The sequence below is a fragment of the Cetorhinus maximus genome, chromosome 9, assembly GCF_964194155.1.
Source record: "Cetorhinus maximus chromosome 9, sCetMax3.hap1.1, whole genome shotgun sequence".
NCBI classification, from domain to species: domain Eukaryota; kingdom Metazoa; phylum Chordata; class Chondrichthyes; order Lamniformes; family Cetorhinidae; genus Cetorhinus; species Cetorhinus maximus.
In genome coordinates this window covers 19,593,326-19,613,072 of record NC_135887.1, presented here as the reverse complement: position 1 = coordinate 19,613,072, position 19,747 = coordinate 19,593,326, and the positions used below count along the sequence as shown (strand labels likewise).

The following is a 19,747-nucleotide window of genomic DNA, read 5'->3' as shown; positions in this document are numbered from 1 at the left end:
GTTGTGAAGCAAACAAAAGGGGGAGGTTATTGATTTTTACTTAAAATGCTACTCAGCAACATTAGGGAGCCCCTGTGATGCAGTCACACTGAGACATCTATTAACTGGAAGACAGTGAGCCATCCCGAGAGAGGTATATTGCTCACGACTTCAGTCCTATAAAATTAACCCTTTCTGTTGCTGTCGACAGTTTATTTCCCTAACCAATTAGCAATAAAGAAAGGAAGACTTGCATTTATATTGCACGTTTCACGAACATCATTAGCCGGGATTTTCGGGCCCTGTCGTGTGTGGGTCCCGCCGTGGGTGAGGGGGGTGCCCCAGCCTGAATTCCATTGACTTGCGGCGGGACTGGAAGATCACGGTGGGTATGGAAAATCCTGCCGCATGAGTGCTTTACACCAACGAAGTACTTGTTGAAGTGTAGTCACTGTTGTAATGGAGGGAATGTTGCAGCCGATTTGTGCACAGCAAGCTCCCACTAACAGCAATGTGATCATGGCCAGATAATCGGCTTTTGTGATGTTGATAGGGGGATAAATATTGGGCCAGTAAACACAGGGATAATTCCGCTGCTCTTCTTTCGAAATAGTGCCATGGGATCTTGTACATCCACCCGAGCAGGCCTTAACATCTCATCCGTTAACCTCAACAGTGGGACCCCTTGCCTCCCTCAGGTCCTTGCCCCCCAAACCGCACCCCCCCCCCCCCACCAATCCATCGGGGGAGGTGGAGTGCTGTTCCCCCAACCACATATGCTGCAACCTTCGTCTAGGAAGATCCCCGGAACCTTCCGGGCATAACTGCCAAAGTTGGGTTGGGGTGACCTCCCTATCTGCCCACAAGAGTCAGTTACCATAACAAAGGGGAGGCAATGGTATTGTCACTGGACTAGTAATCCAGAGTAATGCCCTGGGGACTCGGGTTTGAATCCCACCACGGCAGATGGTGGAATTTGAATTCAATAAAAATCTGGAATCAAAAATCTGATGATGACCATGAAACCATTGTCGATTGTTGTAAAAACCCATCTGGTTCATTAATGCCCTTTAGGGAAGGAAATATACTATCCTTACCTGGTCTGGCCTACGTGTGACTCCAGACCCACAACAATGTGATTGACTTTTAAATGCCCTTTGAAATGGCCTAACAAACCACTCAGTTGTAACAAACGGCGACAAAGACACAAAAAAGGAATGAAACTGGACGGACCACCCGGCATCGACCTAGGTACCGGAAACAACAACAAAATCCTCCTTACTAACATCTGGGGGCTAGTGCCAAAATTGGGAGAGCTGTCTCACAGACTAGTCAAGCAACAGCTTGACATAGTCATCTTCACGGAATCATACCTTACAGATAATGTCCCAGACACCACCACTGCCATCCCTGGGAATGTCCTGTCCCAGCGACACAGTGGTATACAGTTGGGAGGGAGTTGCCCTCAGAGTGCTCAACTCCGGACCCCATGAAGTCTCATGGCATCAGGTCAAACATGAGCAAAGAAACCTCCTGCTGATTAACACATATCACCTTCCCTCAGCTGATGATTCAGTGCTCCTCCATGTTGAACATCACTTGGAGGAAGCACTGAGGGTGGTAAGGGCGCAGAATGTACTCTGGGTGGGGGATTTCAATGTCCATCACCAAGAGTGACCCGGTAGCACCACTACTGACCGAGCTGGCCGAGTCCTAAATGACCTAGCTGCTAGACTGGGTCTGCAGCAGGTGGTGAGGGAACCAACAAGAGGGAAAAACATACCTGACCTCATCCTCACCAATCTCCCTGCCGCAGACGCATCTGTCCATGCCAGTATCGGTAGAAGTGACCAGCGCACAGTCATTGTGGAGATGAAGTCCCGCCTTCCATCGTGTTGTGTGGCACGACAACCGTGCTAAATGGGATAGATTTCAAACAGATCCAGCAACTCAAGACTGGGCATCCATGAGGCGTTGTGGACCATCACACAGATGGTGACTATGTCAGCAGCAGAACTGTAGTCAAACACAATCTGTAACCTCATGGCCTGGCATATCCCCCACTCTACCATTATCATCAAGCCAGGGGATCAACCTTGGTTCAATGAAGAGTGCAGGAGGCCATGCCAGGAGCAGCACCAGACACACCTAAAAATGAGGTGTCAACTGGTGAAGTTATAACACAGGACTACTTGCGTGCCAAACAGCATATGCAGCAAGTGACAGACAGAGTTAAGTGATCCCACAACCAACGGATCAGATCTAAGCTCTGCAGTCCTGCCACATCCAGTCATGAACAGTGGTGGACAATTAAACAACTCACTGGAGGAGGAGGCGCCATAAATATCCCCATCCTCAGTAATGGAGGAGCCCAGCACATCGGTGCAAAAGATAAGGCTGAAGCATTTGCTACAATCTTCAGCCAGAAGTGCCGAGTGGATGATCCATCTTGGCCCCCTCCAGAGGTCCCCAGCCTCACAGATGCCAGTCTTCGATCAATTCAATTCATTCCATGTGACATCAATAAACAGCTGAATGCACTGGATACTGCAAAGGCCATGAGCCCTGACAATATTCCAGCAATAGTACTAAAGGCTTTTGCTCCAGAACTTGCTGCACCCCTAGCCAAGCTGTTCCAGTACAGCTACAACTCTGGCATCTACCCGGCTATGTGGAAAATTGTCCAGGTATGTCCTGTACACAAAAAGCAGGACAAATCCAATCTGGCCAATTACTGCCCCATCAGTCGACTCTCGATCATCAGTAAAGTAATGGAAGAGGTCATCAACAGTGCTATCAAGCGGCACTTGCTTAGCAATAACCTGCTCACTGATGCTCAGTTTGGGTTCCGCCAGGGCCACTCAGCTCCTGACCTCATCACAGCCTTGGTTCAAACATGGACAAAAGAGCTGAACAGAAGAGGTGAGGTGAGATTGACTACCCTTGATATCAAGGCAGCATTTGACCGAGTGTGGCATCAAGGAGCCCTAGCAAAACTGGAGTCAATGGAATTCAGGGGGAAAACTCTCCGCTGGTTGGAGTCATACCTAGCACAAAGGAAGATGGTTGTGGTTGTTGGAGGTCAGTCATCTCAGCCCCAGGACATCACTGCAGGAGTTCCTCAGGGTAGTGTCCTCGGCCCAACCATCTTCAGCTGCTTCATCAATGACCTTCCTTCCATCATAAGGTCAGAAATGGGGATGTTTGCTGAACAATGTTCAGCACCATTCACGACTACTCAGATACTGAAGCAGTCCATGTCCAAATGCAGCAAGACCTGGACAATATCCAGGCTTGGGCTGACAAATGGCAAGTAACATACGCGCCACACAAGTGTCAGGCAATGATCATCTCCAACAAGGGAGAATCCAACCGTCGCCCCTTGATGTTCAATGGCATTACCATCACTGAATCCCCTACTATCAACATCCTGGGGGTTGCCATTGACCAGAAACTGAACTGGACTAGCCATATAAATACTGTGGCTACAAGAGCAGGTCAGAGGCTAGGAATCGTGCGACAAGTAACTCAACCACCTGACTCCCGAAAGCCTGTCCACCATCTACAAGGCACAAGTCAGGAATGTGACAGAATACTCCCCACTTGCCTGGATGAGTGTAGCTCCGACAACACTGAAGAAGCTCGACACCATCCAGGACAAAGCAGCCCACTTGATTGGCACCACATCCACAAACATCCACTCCCTCCGCTGCCGACACACAGTAGCAGCAGTGTGTACCATCTACAAGATGAACTGCAGCAACTCACCAAGGCTCCTTAGACACTTTCCAAGCCCACGACCATTACCATCTAGAAGGACAAGGGCAGCAGATAGATGGGAACACTGCCACCTGGAAGTTCCCCTCCAAGTCATTCACCATCCTGACTTGGAAATATATCGCCGTTCCTTCACTGTCACTGGGTCAAAACAGCACTGTGGGAGTACCTACACCACATAGACTGCAGTGGTTCAAGAAGGCAGCTCACCACCACCTTCTCAAGGGCAATTAGGGATGGGCAATAAATGCTGGCCCAGACAGCGACGCCCACATCCCATGAATGAATTTAAAAAAAGCAAAATACTGTGGATGCTGGAGTGAGAAACGAAATGATGGAAAAGCTCAGCAGGTCTGGCAGCATCTGTGGAGAGGGAAACAGAGTTACTGTCTCAGGTCAGTGATTGTTTGTCAGAATGGGAAGATGTTAGAGAGAGTGCGTTTTTTTCCTTGTCTTGATGACATTGAATCTGAAATGGTCTCTTTCTCCCCCCGCAGCTGCTACTGGGCTTAGCTTGCCAACTCTGCTTGGGTATTTTCTTGGAGATTTTAGCACATGTCCTCTCCTCTAAACATCGGGTAAAACAGCCTTTTTCACCCCCTCCCAATCACCAATGTTTTTATAACTAATGAACAGAATTATTTTTGAATGTGCCCATGAATTTTGCCCAGGAGATTGATTAAATCATCAATTCCTGGAGACTCCAGGGCAGCCCTAGAGGGTTGGCAATCCTTTGCCTCTTCTCTTCACCCCCCCCGCATCGAGTCAGTTATGGTAACCCTGCATCATTCCAACACGAAAGGGCATCTTGTTGTGATCACACAAGCCTAGAAAACGAGCATTTTCATAGAACAAAGTCAAATAAGTGAAATAAATCTCACAGCTTGGGAAGTGTCACTCGTAGAGTAATAATTGCCTTGTAAGTCCCCTGTGATCAGGCACCTTTAAAGGGATACCCTTGGAGACACTCTCCATAGATAGATCAGCACTTCCAGATGTGTTAATATATGTATGTCACATGCGCGTATAATCAAATACCTCATTAGCATTCATATTTTATGCAAATATGCAATATGCCAGTGTTGGCTGCTCCCTTTCTATCAGCTTGTTGTTAGCCAATCACCAGTCTTGATGCTGCACTGGATGTCTCCAGGGCAACGCAGCCTATGAATAAGGATGTCCTTGGAGAACGGGGGACTGGATTGGCAGCCTCTTTAACAGCAAATAAATTAAACCAAAACGTGCACGTTTTTTGCATTTAACATTAACCAAGAGAGAATCTGTATCCTGTGACCTGACCCCACAGCTTGAGAATTAAGCCCCACAAAATGGAATCGGGAAACGCGGTAAGTGCAGAAGAAAGTCTTGTATTTCTTTAGTGCGTATCAGGATGTCCTAAACTGCTTCACAGCCAATGAAGTACATTCTGAAGTGGAGTCACTGTTCTGATGTAGAAAATGCAGCAGCCAATTTGCACACAGCAAGCTCCCACAAACTGTGATGTGATAATGACCATGTCTTTAGTGTTACTGGTTGGGGGGTTAAAATTGATCAAGATTGCGGTCAACTCCCCTGCTCTTCTTCGCGATAGTGGCTTGGAATGTTTTACGTCTGTTTGAGAGGGCAGATGGGGCCTGGGTTTAGCATCTCATCAATGGCAACCCTGGAAGTGCGGCACTCCATCAGTACTGCACTGGAGTGTCAGCCTGGATTGTTGTGCTCAAGTGTCTGGATTGGGATGTTAACCCACGACCTCCTGACTCAGAGGTGAGCATGCTACCCACTGAGGCTTGGCTGACACAACAAAGTCGGCCCTTCAGCCCCGGAGCCTGTTCCACCATTCAGTTAGATGATGCATGACCTGGTTGTATCACAGCTCCATTTACCCACCTTCGTTCTGTAACCCTCAGTACTCTAGCTGTCAAATATCCGTCATTTTCAGTTTTGAAATTTTCGGTTAACTTAACCGGCTCACGTTGGAGAGTCAGACATTGTGGGTGAGGTGTGGAGAATAGCTGCTACTATACCAGTGTGAATCAATACATTCAGGAAAGCAGAGGATGGGGGAGGGGTTCAGGAAACAACGGGGAAACAAAAATAAAATTGCAAATTGTTGTGTGAGGCGTAAAATCTTTGGACGTTCCGCTACAGTTGTATGTCACTCTGCTTACTGGTTGTCTTATGAGGGAAGGTTGAGCAGGTTGGGCCTATACCCATTGGAGTTGAGAAGAATGAGGGGTGATCTGATTGAAGCATCTAAGATTCTGAGGGGACTAAATAAGGTAGATGCTTAAAGGATGTTTTGCCTCACGGGGGAATCTAGAACTAGGGGGCACAGATTCAAAATGAGGGCCCCATTTAAGATGAGGAGGAATTTCTTCTCTCAAAGGTTTGTTGGTGTTTGGAATTCTCTTCTCCAGTGAGCAGTGGAGGCTGGATCAGTTAATAGACTCAAGGCTGAGTTAGACATGCTTTTGATCAACAAGGGAGTCAAGGGTTATGGGGAACAGGCAGGAAAGTGGGGTTAAGGCCACAGTCAGATTAGCCATGATCTTATTGACTGGCGAAACAGGCTGGAGGGGCTGAATGGTGTGCTCCTAATCCAAATTCTTATGCTCTTGTGCATAGACCCTCTCTGGAATAGCTATTCAGTTCTGGGTACTGCACTTTAGGAATGATATATTGACCTTGGCGGGCGTTCAGCAAAGATTCATCAGAATATTACCAGGGCTAAAAGGGTTAAATTATGAGGATGGGTTTTGTAGACAAGGCTTGTATTCCCTTGAGTATCAAAGATTAAGGGGTGATCTGATTGAGGTGTTTAAGATGATTACAGGAGTTGGTAGGGCAGATGGATAGAAACTATTTCCCTCTAGTGGGGGAGTAAGGAGGCAAAATCTTAAAATTAGCGCTAGGCTGTTCAGGGGTGATATCGGGAAACACTTTTTCACACAGAGGGTAGTAGAAATCTGGAATTCTCTCTTCCCCCAAACTCTGATGAGGCTGGTGGGTCAATTAAAAATTTGAAAACTGAGATTGCTAGGTTTTTGTTAAACAAATATTTAGGGCTACAAGCCTGACTGTATCAGCTGTGGCTCAGTGGGTAGACTCTCACCTCTAGGTCAGAAGGTTGTGGGCTCAAGTTCTATGCTGGAGGCTTGAGCACAAAATGCAATGGAGACCTGAGGAAAGACTTTTACACTCAGCGCTTGTTTGGGGTCTGGAATGTTGTGGCCTGAGAGTGTGGTGAAGGCAGGTTCGATCGAGGCATTCAAGAGGGAATTGGATAAATTGAAAAGGATGAATATGCAGGGTTACGGGGAGAAGGCCAGGGAGCGGCACTTGGTAAATTGCCCATTCAGAGAGCCAGTGCAGTCACAAAGGGCTGAATGGCCTCCTTCTGTGCCATCACCATTTTGTGATTCAGTACTGAGGAGGTGCTGCACTGTTGGAGGTGCTACCTTTGAGATGAGATGCTAAACCATGCCTAAATCTGCCTGCTCGGGTGGATGTAAAATATCCCATGACACTATTTCAACGAAGAGCAGGAGAGTTCTCCAGGGTGTATGGGCCAATATTTATCCCTCAATCAACACCAGTAAATGTACAAATTACCTGGTCATTATCACATTGCTGCCTGTGAGACCATGTTGTGTGCAAATTAGCTGCTGAGTTTCCTACATTACAACAGTAATTATACTTCATTGGCTGTAAAGCACTTTGGGGTGTTGGGTTGAGAAAGAGGCTTTATATGAATACAATGGTTGAATGGCCCACTGCTGTATCTATGATCCAATGAATGATTGCCACGATGCACTCCCAGTTATCTGACCCTGTCCTCATGGGCACTTGCAAACCAGCATCACTGGGGATGGGGGAGAAGTGACAATCCTCAACCTAGGATTGAGGCCCAAGCCAAAATCTCTGTCAGCAGTTATGCTGAAATCAGCTGACCGGACATGAGCTGGGATAACTTCTGGAAGCTTATCGATCTGTGAGATTCACCAGGTGACACCATTAACCTAACCAATACCGAATGGGGCATCTAATTCACATTGATGTTCCTGGTGCAGTACTGGGGGAGTGCTACACTTTTGGAAGTGCCATCTCTGGAATGAGGTATTAATCCAAGGCCCCCTTTGGGCTCTGTGGTGGATAGTAAAGCTCCCCTGGCTTTATTTGAAAGAAGAACTGGGGAGTCTGTTAATAGTATGTTAATTATATTGGTAAGATATACAGGGGAAGGACATTGTTCAATTAAGCACTTTGAGCACATATAAATAAGGGAGACCTGGTGCGGAGGGGGGAAGGAAAGGAGGAGGACCTCGTAAGCCTGCTCCTGGGCCTGGCCAAGGTGGCCATCAACAGGTCCAGGCAGCAGGCGATCAAGGAGGTCGTGCGGCCCGACTGCCTGCCTCTCTACCGAGACTATATTTGTGGCCGAGTGGTCCTGGAGAGGGAGCACGCGGTGTCCACCGCTACGCTAGGGCCCTTCCGCAATCAGTGGGCACCATGGGGGCTGAGGTGCATCATCACCCCCGGAAATGACATTTTAATTTAATTTTGTAAATTTCCTTTCATGTTCTTGTTTTAGTTACAGTGCCCCCACCAAGGCTGCTTACCCTTAGTTTGATTTTTTTTGCTAATTTGTTTTATTCAAAAGATTCTATAAATAGGGGCCAGCTGGGACACTGAGTGTATGAGAGGAGCGATAAGACTGAATAAAGTCAATAAACTCTCTCAGTAAAGAAAATCTCTGTGCCTTGGTTTTGACCTCATTGACCGGTTTGGATTCTGTCAACAGGGTCCCCTTCCCCCACCTTCGCTGTCCTGTGCCAATGTTTACCCCACAACCAGCATCAACTGAAGCAGATGACCTGGTCATTTATCTCCCTGCTGTTTGTGGGGGCTTGCTGTGCGCAAATTGGCTGCCACATTTCCTATACCATAGCTACAGTCCAGAAAACACGGTAAAGTGCTTTGGGACGTCCTGAGGCTGTGAAAGGCGCTATATAATTGCAAGTTCTGGTGATGTCTGCTCACTAACAGTGAGAGTATTGCAGATGGGAAAGTGGTAGTGATCTATATTTACACATATTTTATTATATATAGTTAAAAAAAAATGAAGAGAGAAGGCCTAACCACTGTGATTAAGTGCTATAGACGTCACCTCTTAATGGATAGTTCGATGCACTGCAATTACCCTGCTGTTAAACGGCTGTTCCCTGGGTTTCCATGGTTGCGTATGTTTTATAATGAATTATTCAGTTCCTGACTGCTCGTCTCAATGTCAGGGGATGGAAAGTGGGGCAGCTTCAGAGCCTCCCCCAACCCATCATTCCCAATCCTCAGCCTCATGTAGCAGTTGGGTGTCAGCAGGAAGCGATCAGTTCCTGAGAGACCTTCAACTACTTTGACATCAGACTCAAGCATCGTGCAGTGTGACAGGAGGCCATTCAGCCCGTCCAATTAACTACGATCCAATTAACCCCACTCCTCTCTGCCCTTTCTCCATAGCCCTGAGAACATTTTGCTTTTCAAATATTTATCCATAGAATCATAGAGGTCTACAGCACAGACAAAGGCCCGTCGTCCCATCGAGTCTGTGCCGGTCAAACAAGTACCTAACTATTCCAATCCCATTTTCCAGCACTAGGCCCATAGCCTTGTATGCCATGGCATCGCAAGTGTACATCTAAATACTTCTTAAATGTTATGAGGGTATCTGCCTCTACCACCCTTTCAGGCAGTGAGTTCCAGAATCCCACCACCTCTGGGTGAAAAAATTCTTCCTCAAATGCCCTCTAAACCTCCTGCCCCTTACCTTAAATCTATGCCCCCTGATTATTGATCCCTCCACCAAGGGGAAAAGCTTCTTCCTGTCTACCTATCTATGCCCCTCATAATTTTATACACCTCAATCATGTCCCCCCTCAATCTCCTCTGCTCCAGGGAAAATAACCCCAGTCTATCCAATCTCTCCTCACAACTAAAACTCTCCAGCCTAGGCAACATCCTGGTAAATCTCCTCTGCACTCTCTCTAGTGCAATCACATCCTTCCTATAATGCGGGTTCCAGAACTGCACACAATACTCTCACTGTGGCCTAACCAGCGTTTTATACAGTTCCAGCATAACCTCCCTGCTCTTATATTCTATGCCTCGACTAATAAAGGCAAGTATCCCATATGCCTTCTTAACCACCTTATCTACCTGTCCCGCTACCTCAAGGGACTGGTGGACATGCACACCAAGGTCCCTCTGATCCTCGGTACTTGCCAGGGTCCTACCATTCATCGTGTATTCCCGTGCCTTGTTTGTCCTGCCCAAGTGCATCACCTCACACTTATCCAGATTAAATTCCATTTGCCGCTGACCAGCCCGTCTATATCCTCCTGTAATCTAAGGCTATCCTCCTCACTATTTACCACCCCACCAATTTTCGTGTCATCTGCGAATTTACTGATCAACCCTCCTACATTCAAGTCTAAATCGTTTATATATACCACAAACAGCAAGGGACCCAACACCGATCCCCGTGGAACCCCACTGGACATAGGCATCCAGTCACAAAAACACCCCTCTACCATCATCCTCTGCTTCCTGCCACTCAACCAATTCTGGATTCAATTTGCCAAATTGCCTTGGATCCCATGGGCTCTTACCTTCATTATCAGTCTCCCATGTGGGACCTTAACAAAAACCTTGCTGAAGTCCAAGTAGACCACGTCAAATGCATTGCCTTCATCTACACACCTGGTAACCTCTTCCAAAAATTCAATCAAATTGGTCAGACATGACCTCCCCTTAACAAAACCATGCTAATTGATTAATCCCTGCCTCTCCAAGTGTAGATTAATACTGTCCCTCAGAATTGCTTCCAATAGTTTCCCCACCACTGAGGTTAGACTGACTGGCCTGTAGTTCCCTTCCTCCCTTCTTGAATAACGGTACCACATTGGCTGTCCTCCAGTCCCCTGGCACCTCTCCTGTGGCCAGAGAGGTATTGAAAATTATTGCCAGCACCCCTGCTATCTCCTCCCTTGCCTCACTCAACAGCCTGGGATACATTTCATTCGGGCCTGGAGATTTATCTACTTTTAAGCCTGCCAGACCACTTAGAACCCCCTCCCTTTCTATGCTAATTTCTCTAATTATATCACAGTCCTTCTGTCTGATTTCCATGCCCACGTCATCCCTCTCACTTGTGAACACCGACACAAAGTATTCATTTAGAACCCTACCTATGTCTTCCGGCTCCACACACAAATTACCACTATGGTCCTTAATGGGCCCTACTCTTTCCCTAGTTATCCTCTTACTCTTAATGTACTTGTAAAATAACTTTGGATCTTCCTTTATTTTACCTGACAATGTTTTTTCATTCCCCCTTTTTGCTCTCCTAATTTCCTTTTTAAGTTGCCCCCTACACATTCTATACGCCAATTCCTATTCAATTCCCTTTTGAATTCCTTTCCAAGTGAATCTGTTTCCACTGCCCTTTCAGTCAGTGAATTCAAGATTGTAAACTTGCTGTGTTTAAAAAGAAGTTCTCCTTATCTTGCCCTCTGGTCAATGTGGATGACCTTCGATCATGAAGAAACAGCCATTAAACACTATAGACCAGTGTGGGAATGTTGACCAGCAGGAGAGAGGAACAATTCCTTGAGAAATTAGTTTTGATGACATTTTGACAGGATTTTTTTTTAATCGATTCATGAGATGGATGTCACTGGCAAGGTCAACATTTTTGCCCATCCCCAATTGCCCTTAAGAAGGTAGTGGTGAGCTGCCTTCTTGAACCGCTGCAGTCCATGTGGTGTAGGTACACCCACAGTGCTGTTAGGGAGGTAGTTCCAGGATTTTGATCCAGTGACAGTGAAGGAATGGCGATATATTTCCAAGTCAGGATGGTGAGTGATTTGGAGGGGAACTTGCAGATGGTGGTGTTCCGTATATCTGCTGCCCTTGTCCTTCTAGGTGGTAGAAGTCAGGGGTTTGGAAAGTGCTAGTGAAGTGCTGGTAAGTTGTTGCAGTGCATCTTGTAGATAGTGCTGTAAACATCTATGAGACTACAAGCTGTTGCCACTGTGCGTCAGTGGTGGAGGGAGTGAATGTTTAAACTGGCGGTGAATGTTGCTGGAACTGCACCTACCCAGGCAAGTAGAGAGTATTCCATCACGCTCCTGACTTGTGCCATGCAGATGATGGACAGGGTTTAGGGAGTCAGGAGGTGAGTTACTTGCCACAGGATTCCTAACCTCTGACCTGCTCTTGTAGTCACAAAATATGTAAGTCTGAGCCAGTTCAGTTGCTGGTCAATGGTAACTCCGAGGATGTTGATGGTGGGGGACTCAATATTGGTAGATACCAGTGTTGTAGATGCACTGGAACAGCTCAGCTAGGGCTGCAGCAAGTTCTGGAGCACATTGACTGCACGTGTGCCTCTACAGACACCCTTACATTTCACCCTGTTGCTTTCAGCTGGGATGAGAACAGGGCAGTCTTATGTGAGCAAGGACTTGTCCCAGACAGTAAATATGACCCCCCCCGCAACCCCCCAACCCCCCAGGGTCCCTGCTTCAGTCGGGAACATTCAGTCACTCCCTTTACAAGCAAGTGGCTTGCTAGGCATTTCTGTAGCGCCTTTCATGACCTCAGCATCCCAAAGTGCTTTGCAGCCAATGAGATACTATTGAAGTAGAGTCACCGTTGTAACTGTAGGATACACAACTTTAAGCCCCCTCCTGTCATTGGGTACAAACTCACTTCCTGCCTCACTTTCCACCTGATTGTGTGCTATACTGCCTAACGTGCTGGTGTACTGGGTTATGTTACTAAAACAACAACCCAGAGAACATGAATTCACAATCCCACCAAGGCAGTTCGGGAGTTTGAATCCAGTGGGTGAAGAATCTAAAGCCGGGGGAGGGGGAAACAGCCTCTTGGCACCTACCCTGTCAAGCTCTCTTAGAACCTTAACGTGTTTCAGTGAGAGCACCTTCCATTCTCCCAAACTCCAGAGAGTTTAGGCCCAGTTTACTCTATCTCTCCCCGATAGGGCAACCTTTTCAGGACTGGGATGAGAGAGGGCGGGCCTGTGAGGAGAGACGATGGCCACATCCTGTTTTAATTTAGTTTCACCTCCATATTGGACAGGCCTCGCCAGCAGAATCGGGCGTGGAATTCCAAGGTGGTGCCGCCTCTTGCTGCTCTCACCAGCTTCGCAGTTTATAACTTCCCAACTTTCAATTTTATACCCTGGAAAAAATCATCTCAAGGAGCGTTGCAAAGTCACATGGTTCCTGTGACTAACAATCTATTTATTTAATGATAAGTATATATATTTTTAATGCCAAATGCCACTAGAGATGACTCAGAAAGGAATTAAAGAATCACACACAAAGGCAGATGCAGCCTTTGGTCCAATCTGTGCATCTGTTTTATGGAAACCTTCTTTCACAAAGCCTAATGAAAGCATGTTGGGTGAAGTAATGTGCGCGACATTAGTACAAAAAGAAAGGAATAGATTGAATGCAGCATGACTCACAGAAAAGATGTGGCAGTGAGAGTAAACTCGTCATATAGATAACGCGATGAACTGATTTAGAATAAAGATTACTGGGAGAGGCACTGGCAGAAGAGTAGGAATGTGGACCAAGCGGCACAATACACATGTGACCTCTCGCTTGCGTTGTGCATTGTTCTGGTTCTACAAAAGGGGTGTGGAAATGCTGGGGAAGGCCTAGACCGGAATGATCCCGAGTGTTAAGAGGGATGAGTTAGGAGGCATTATAAAAATTCCATCTCCACACTACAGCGAGGGGAGAAAAGAGTTGAGGAGTGAAGCGGGGTTGGGAGGGGAAGGTTGGTGCTTAGGGTTGCCAACCCCTCCAAGGTTGGCCTGGAGTCTCCAGGAATTGAAGATCAATCTCCAGGACACGGCTGTGTGCCACTCTGGAGAAAAGTCATCGGGACGTCAAAAAAAAAACGTTCTTTTGAAATTTTTTTCAACGTTTTCCTTTACCAGATATAGAAATACTGAAAGTGGGGGAGGTGGTTGGGGGCAGTGGGGGGAAAGGCTGTTTGGTTGACAGTCAAGCACTATCCAATTGAGTAATTAGCCTTTTTGCTTTCCAATTGGCGTAGGAAGGCAGTATGTCACAATGACGGATGCATTGGCCAACGAATGGCTGGAGCGTGGGGGCAAGTCATGTGATGAAACCTCCAGGAATACATTTAATCACAGTTGGCAACCCTATTGGTGCTGTATATAAGTTATTTAATGGGTTTGCATAAGGTAAAACTTAAATATTTTACCAAGAAGTGTAGGACCAAAGAACCTAAATAGCGAAAGATCACTTACATCAGATGTCAGCAATTAAGTCTTTGGATTAATCTGTCTGGCCATGTTAGTGTCGGAATACAGTTCAAGGGCGTGTTTGAGTTTGGTAAGCCTGTGGTACTGAACATATATTCCAGGGGTTGAAAATTCAAATCCCACCATGTTTAAATTGGAAGCTCATTCTCATAATTTACGGATTGATGAATCGTTGTAAAAATCTTAATGCCTTCATATAGCGCCTTTCACAATGTCCCAAAGTGCTTCACAGCCATTGACGTATGAATGTGGGGAAACGATTTGCCATCTGAGATAGATTGTGGGTTCAAGTCCCACTCCAGAGCTCCATCTACCCCCTCAGACGTAAAAGATTCAATGACTCGTGAAACCTTTCACATCCAGCTGAGAGGGCAGATGGGAGCCTTGGTTTAATGCCTCACCCAAAAGACAGGCCCTCTGACAATGCAGCACTCACTCAGGACCGCACTGGGTGTGTCAATCTAGATTATGTTCTTAAGTCTCTGGAGTGGGGCCTGAACACACAACCTCCTGTTTCAGAGGCTGAAGTCCTACTTTTGGAGCTAAGCAACACCTTAAGGAGTCAAGTGGTCGCTGTGTTCGGGGAGAAGGGAAATGTGGGGCAGAATTGTAGCAGAATTTCATGAAGCACTCAATAACTAACTGTACCCTGGAATGGGACCACATAGAGAGTGCTGTGATGGCCTCACAGCCACTCCCCAGTTGAACTATCCTCTTGTGTGTCTCAGCTGAGTCAGATCCACAAGGTGGTGAACACAGATTATATCGAGCAACAACACTCGTTCCTCATTCGCCTGCTGGTTCTGCCTCAACGGACGACTGGGACGCAATGTAGCCTTTACATTTAAACAGCCTATCTGTACTAGATATCACCTGAGATCTCACAAAATGGACTAAATTATTAAATGCAATTGAAAGAAAAGAGAAGACTGGTGGAGAACATTATAATTACATTTTCGCATAAGCGCAGAGTGACACAGAATGTTTTAGTCACTTGACCCCAAAGAGCTAATAATTGCTAAACAAGTGGATTATGTTTATTTTTTAAGTCCCCCCCCGCCCCCCCATGTTGCACCCTCCTCACTGTGGAAACATGAGCTGGCTAAGAGCTCATGAGAAGGAGAATCAACCTGTTTGTCAAACACTGCCTCATCTGAAACAACACCAAGGCACTAGCTTGTAGGTTTTGACACTAATGGCTAGAGATCAGAATTTTCTTCTTTAAAAAAGGAAATGAAATTGTTGGCTCCATTAAAAGTCGATCTCTCCCACCACCTCCTCCTCGATGATTCCGTGTTCTCCCCAGCTCAGGCACAGGCATTCAGGCCTCACTCCTTCATCTGTCGGCATCACGCTCATTTTTAGCTGTTCTCTGCTTTATGGTTTATTTTATTTTTAACTATATAGCTTCTCCATCCTTACTGCCCCTTGTCATCCTGCCTTCCCACTTGCTTCCTTTAATCATAGAAAATAGGAGCAGGGGGAGCCCATTCAGCCCCTCGGGCCTGCCCCACCATTCAGTGAGATCATGGCTAATTTGTGATGTCACTCTGTTCACCCGCCTTTGCTCCACGTCCCTGACTATCTGATAACGTGAATCTAACAATCTCCGTTTTAAAATTAACAATTGATCTAGCGTTAATTGCTATTTGTGGAAGAGGGTTCCAAACTTCCACCACCCTTTGAGTGAAGAAGTGCTTCCTAATTTCATTCCTGAAAGGCCTGGCTCTAATGGCAACTTGAGGAAAATCATTTTTATTCAGTGGTTGGGATCTGGAATGTGCTGCCAGAGAGTGCGGTGGAGGCAGATTCAATCAGTGCCCTCAAAAGAGAATTGGATGATTATCTGACGAGAAAAAAAAGGTTGGGGAAATGGGACTAGCTGAGTTGCTGTTGCAGAGACCCAGCATGGACATGGAGGTCTGAATAGCCTCCTGCGTTGTAACCATTCGATGATTCTATTCTATAATTTTTAGACTATGCCTCCTTGTCCTAGACTCCCCAGTCAATGGAAGTAGTTGCTCTCTATCGATCCTATCACTATCCAGTAGCATATTGCTCCAGGAAGAATCCCTGTGGGCCCTTGATCCCCTCAATGTGATGGCGGACAGGAGGTACAGTCAACAAGGCGGTACTTGCTTCTTGGAAACAAGGGTGAAGGAGGCAATGTCCATAACACAGGCACATGGTGAATAGCAAGGCTGCAACGAGAAGCACTATAGGATATCGAATTTTACCGAAGGAGGCCATTTGGCCCATGGTGCCTGTGACAGCTCTTTGAAATATCAAATGCTCGAACTTATAATAGCACCTTTCGCGACCTCAGGATGACCCAGAGGTGCTTTACGGCCAATGAAGTATTTTTGAAGGGTTGTTACTGTTGTACTTAGGGAAGTGTGGCAGCCAATTTGCTCAAAGCAAGCTCAGGGAACTTTCTAGTTCCACTCCCCCGCTCTTTCCCTATAGAACTCGCAGTTTTACCTCACTAGCTATTTATCCAATTACCTTTAGAAAGTTAAGATGGACTCTGCCTCCACTGCCCTTTCAGGCAGCGCATTCCAGATGCTAAACACTTGCTGCATAAAAAGGATTTGCTCCGTATTCCCCCTGCTTCTTTTGCAAATTAACTTCAATCCGCGTCCTCTGGTTACTGATCCTCCTGCCAGTGTAAACAGTTCCTCCTAATTTGCCCTATCAAAAGAACTTAAGAAATAGGGGCAGGACTAGGCCATTCGGCCCCTCGACCCTGGTCTGACCTTCATTCAATAAGATCATGACTGATCTACCTCAGCTCCACTTTTCCTGCCTTATTCCCACATCACTGATGCCCTTAGTGTCAAAAAATCTATTGATCTCAGCCTTGAGTTTACTCAATAACTGACTGACTGACTATGATGATGAAATTCTGTTTTATTCTTTCATGGGATGTGGGTGTCACTGGCAAGGCCAGCATTTATTGCCCATTCCTAATTGCCCTTGAATTGAGAGGCCTACTAGGCTACTACATTATTTCCCATCCCTAATGGTCAGGTAGTTAAGAGTCAACCATATTGCTGTGGGCCTGGAGTCACATGTAGGCCAGACTGGGTAAAGATGGCAGATTTCCTTCTCCTATAGGACATTAGTAAATCAGATGGATTTTTACAATAATTGATGATAGTTTCATGGTCACCATTACTGAGACTAGCTTTATAATTCCATATTTATTAATTTAATTTAAATTCCACCAGCTGCTGTGGTGGGATTTGAACCTATGACCACAGAGCATTATCATCACTCACTTTCGGCAAGAGCAGTCGGAGAGGCGGACCTGTCAACTGCTCGGAACCGGCCCGCGCTGAGTTAGAAAGGAGAGTGAAAATAAAACAAATTGTGACATCACAGGAAAGGAACAATTCGGTAGGAAAAGAATCTAATTGTTTGGTGAGTAGCTGGTGAGTATCTGGTAAGTGTTTAAGGTTTATTCTATTCCTAAGGTTTAAAATAAAAAGTAGGAACTGTACTTTTGGTAAGGTTTATTAAGTAGGGCCAAGTAATATAAAGTTAATAGCAGTAAACCAAAGTGAAATAAAGTAAATGTAAAATAAGTAAATTGAAGCCATGGCAGGACAGCTCGGTTTTGTGGAATGCGTGTCCTGTAATATGTGGGAAGTCATGGATGCTCCAGATGTCCTAGACGACCACATGTGCAGGAAGTGTCAGCAGCTGTAGAACTTTGAATTCTGGGCTTCAGAGCTTGAGCGGTGGGATGGAGTCACTGTGGTGCATCCGTGAGACTGAGAACTACGTGGATAGCACGTTCAGAGAGGTGGTCTTTCTTTCTTCTGTCTTTCAGAGTCATTTACAAATTCCCCATCTCCTGTTCCCTGCTCTGACTTTGCCCTCAGGCTCCTATCCCCCTGCCAATCTAGTTTAAACACCACACCCCCCCCAACAGCACTAGCAATTCTCCCTGCGTGATGAGCTGAGGGCACACATAGACACATGGCAACATGATATTGTTGCTATAATGGAAACTTGGCTTAAGGAGGGGGCAAAGACGGCAGCTCAACATCCCTGGATGTAGAGTTTTCAGACACGATAGGGATAAAAAAAAGTAGGGGTGTAGCATTACTGGTTAGAGAATCAATTACAGCTGTGAGGAGGGATGATACACTAAATCAAGCATCAAATGAGGCTATATGGGTTGAGCTCAGAAATAAAAAAGGGGCGGCCACACTGCTAGGAGTGTACTATAGACCCCCAAATAGTGGAAGGGAGTTAGAGGAGCAAATATGTAGGCAGATTTCTGAGTGCAAAAACAAAAGGGCAGTAATCGTTGGGGACTTCAAGTACCCTAATATCAATTTGGATATGAACAGTGTGAAGGGCACAGAGGGTGCAAAATTCTTGAACTGCATTCAAGAAAACTTTCTTAACTAGCACGTAACAAACCCAACGAGAGGGGGTGCAATTCTAAATTTAATCTTTGGAAATGAAGCTGGGCAAGTGGTTGAAGGAGCAGCGGAGGACCATTTTGGAGACAGTGACCATAATATAGTTAGATTTAGCATCGGTATGGATGGTGCAGACTTGATGGGCCGAAGGGCCTCTTCTGCACTGTGATTCTGTGAAAAGAACAAAGATAGAACAGGAGTAAAAGTTTTAGCTTGGGGGAAGACATATTTTACGAAGCTCAGAGGTGAGCTGGTGAGTGTGGACTGGATACAGCTATTAGAAAGGAAAACTGTGTCAAATCAGTGGGAGGCATTCAAAGGTGAGATTCTACGGGCACAGTGTAGACATGTCCCCACAAAGAATAAGGGTGGCACTGCCAAATCTGGAGCCCCCTGGTTATCTAGAAGCATACAGGCCAAGATAAAGCAGAAAAAGAAAGCTTATGACAATCACAAAAGACTTAATACTGTAGAAAGCCTAGAGGAGTATAGAAAGTACAGGAGTGAAGTAAAAATGGAAATTAGGGAAGCAAAGAGAGGATACGAAAAAATATTGGCAGGTAAAATCAAAGAAAATCCTAAAGTGTTTTCCCAGTACATTAAGAGCAAGAGAATAATTAAGGAAAGGGTAGGGTTTATCAGAGATGTACATGGTAACTTCTGCGTTGATGCTGAAGATGTGGGCAGGGTTCTCAATGAGTACTTTGTTTCTGTCTTCACTAAGGAGAGGGATGATGCAGACATTCTAATTAATGTGGAGGAGTGTGAAATATTATTACAATAAGCATAGTGAGAGAGGAAGTACTGGAGGGATTGGCATCCTTGAAGGTGGATAAGTCACCAGGGCCAGATGGATTGTATCCTAGGCTATTAAAGGAAGCCAGGGAGGAAATAGCGGATGCTCTGAGGATCATCTTCCAATTCTCACTAGATACAGGCGAGGTACCAGAGGATTGGAGGTCTGCAAATGTTGTTCCATTATTTAAAAAGGGTGCAATGGTGGGCAAATTATTGGAATCAATTCTGAGACACAGAATAAACTGTCACTTAGAAAGGCACAGGTTGATCAGGGTCAGTCAGCAGGGTTTTAGGGGAAGATCGTGTCATTCTAACCTAACAGGAGTTTTTGAGGAAGTAACAGTGAGGATTGATGAGGGTAGTGCAGTGGATGTTG

At 46.0% G+C, this 19,747-nt stretch overlaps 1 protein-coding gene across 2 annotated transcripts in view; it reads left to right on the top strand.

The window, feature by feature from the left end:
- Positions 1–19,747, top strand: part of ppm1e (protein phosphatase, Mg2+/Mn2+ dependent, 1E) — a 147,684-nt gene that overhangs the window by 55,356 nt on the left and 72,581 nt on the right. The window contains exon 1 of one of the 2 annotated variants that reach the window (XM_078548205.1): positions 5,056–5,102. The exons of the other annotated variant lie outside the window; for it this stretch is intronic. The gene's annotated coding sequence lies outside the window, so the exon portion shown is untranslated. Of the gene's footprint in view, positions 1–5,055; positions 5,103–19,747 lie in introns of those variants that run through there. 2 annotated transcript variants of the gene reach the window in all.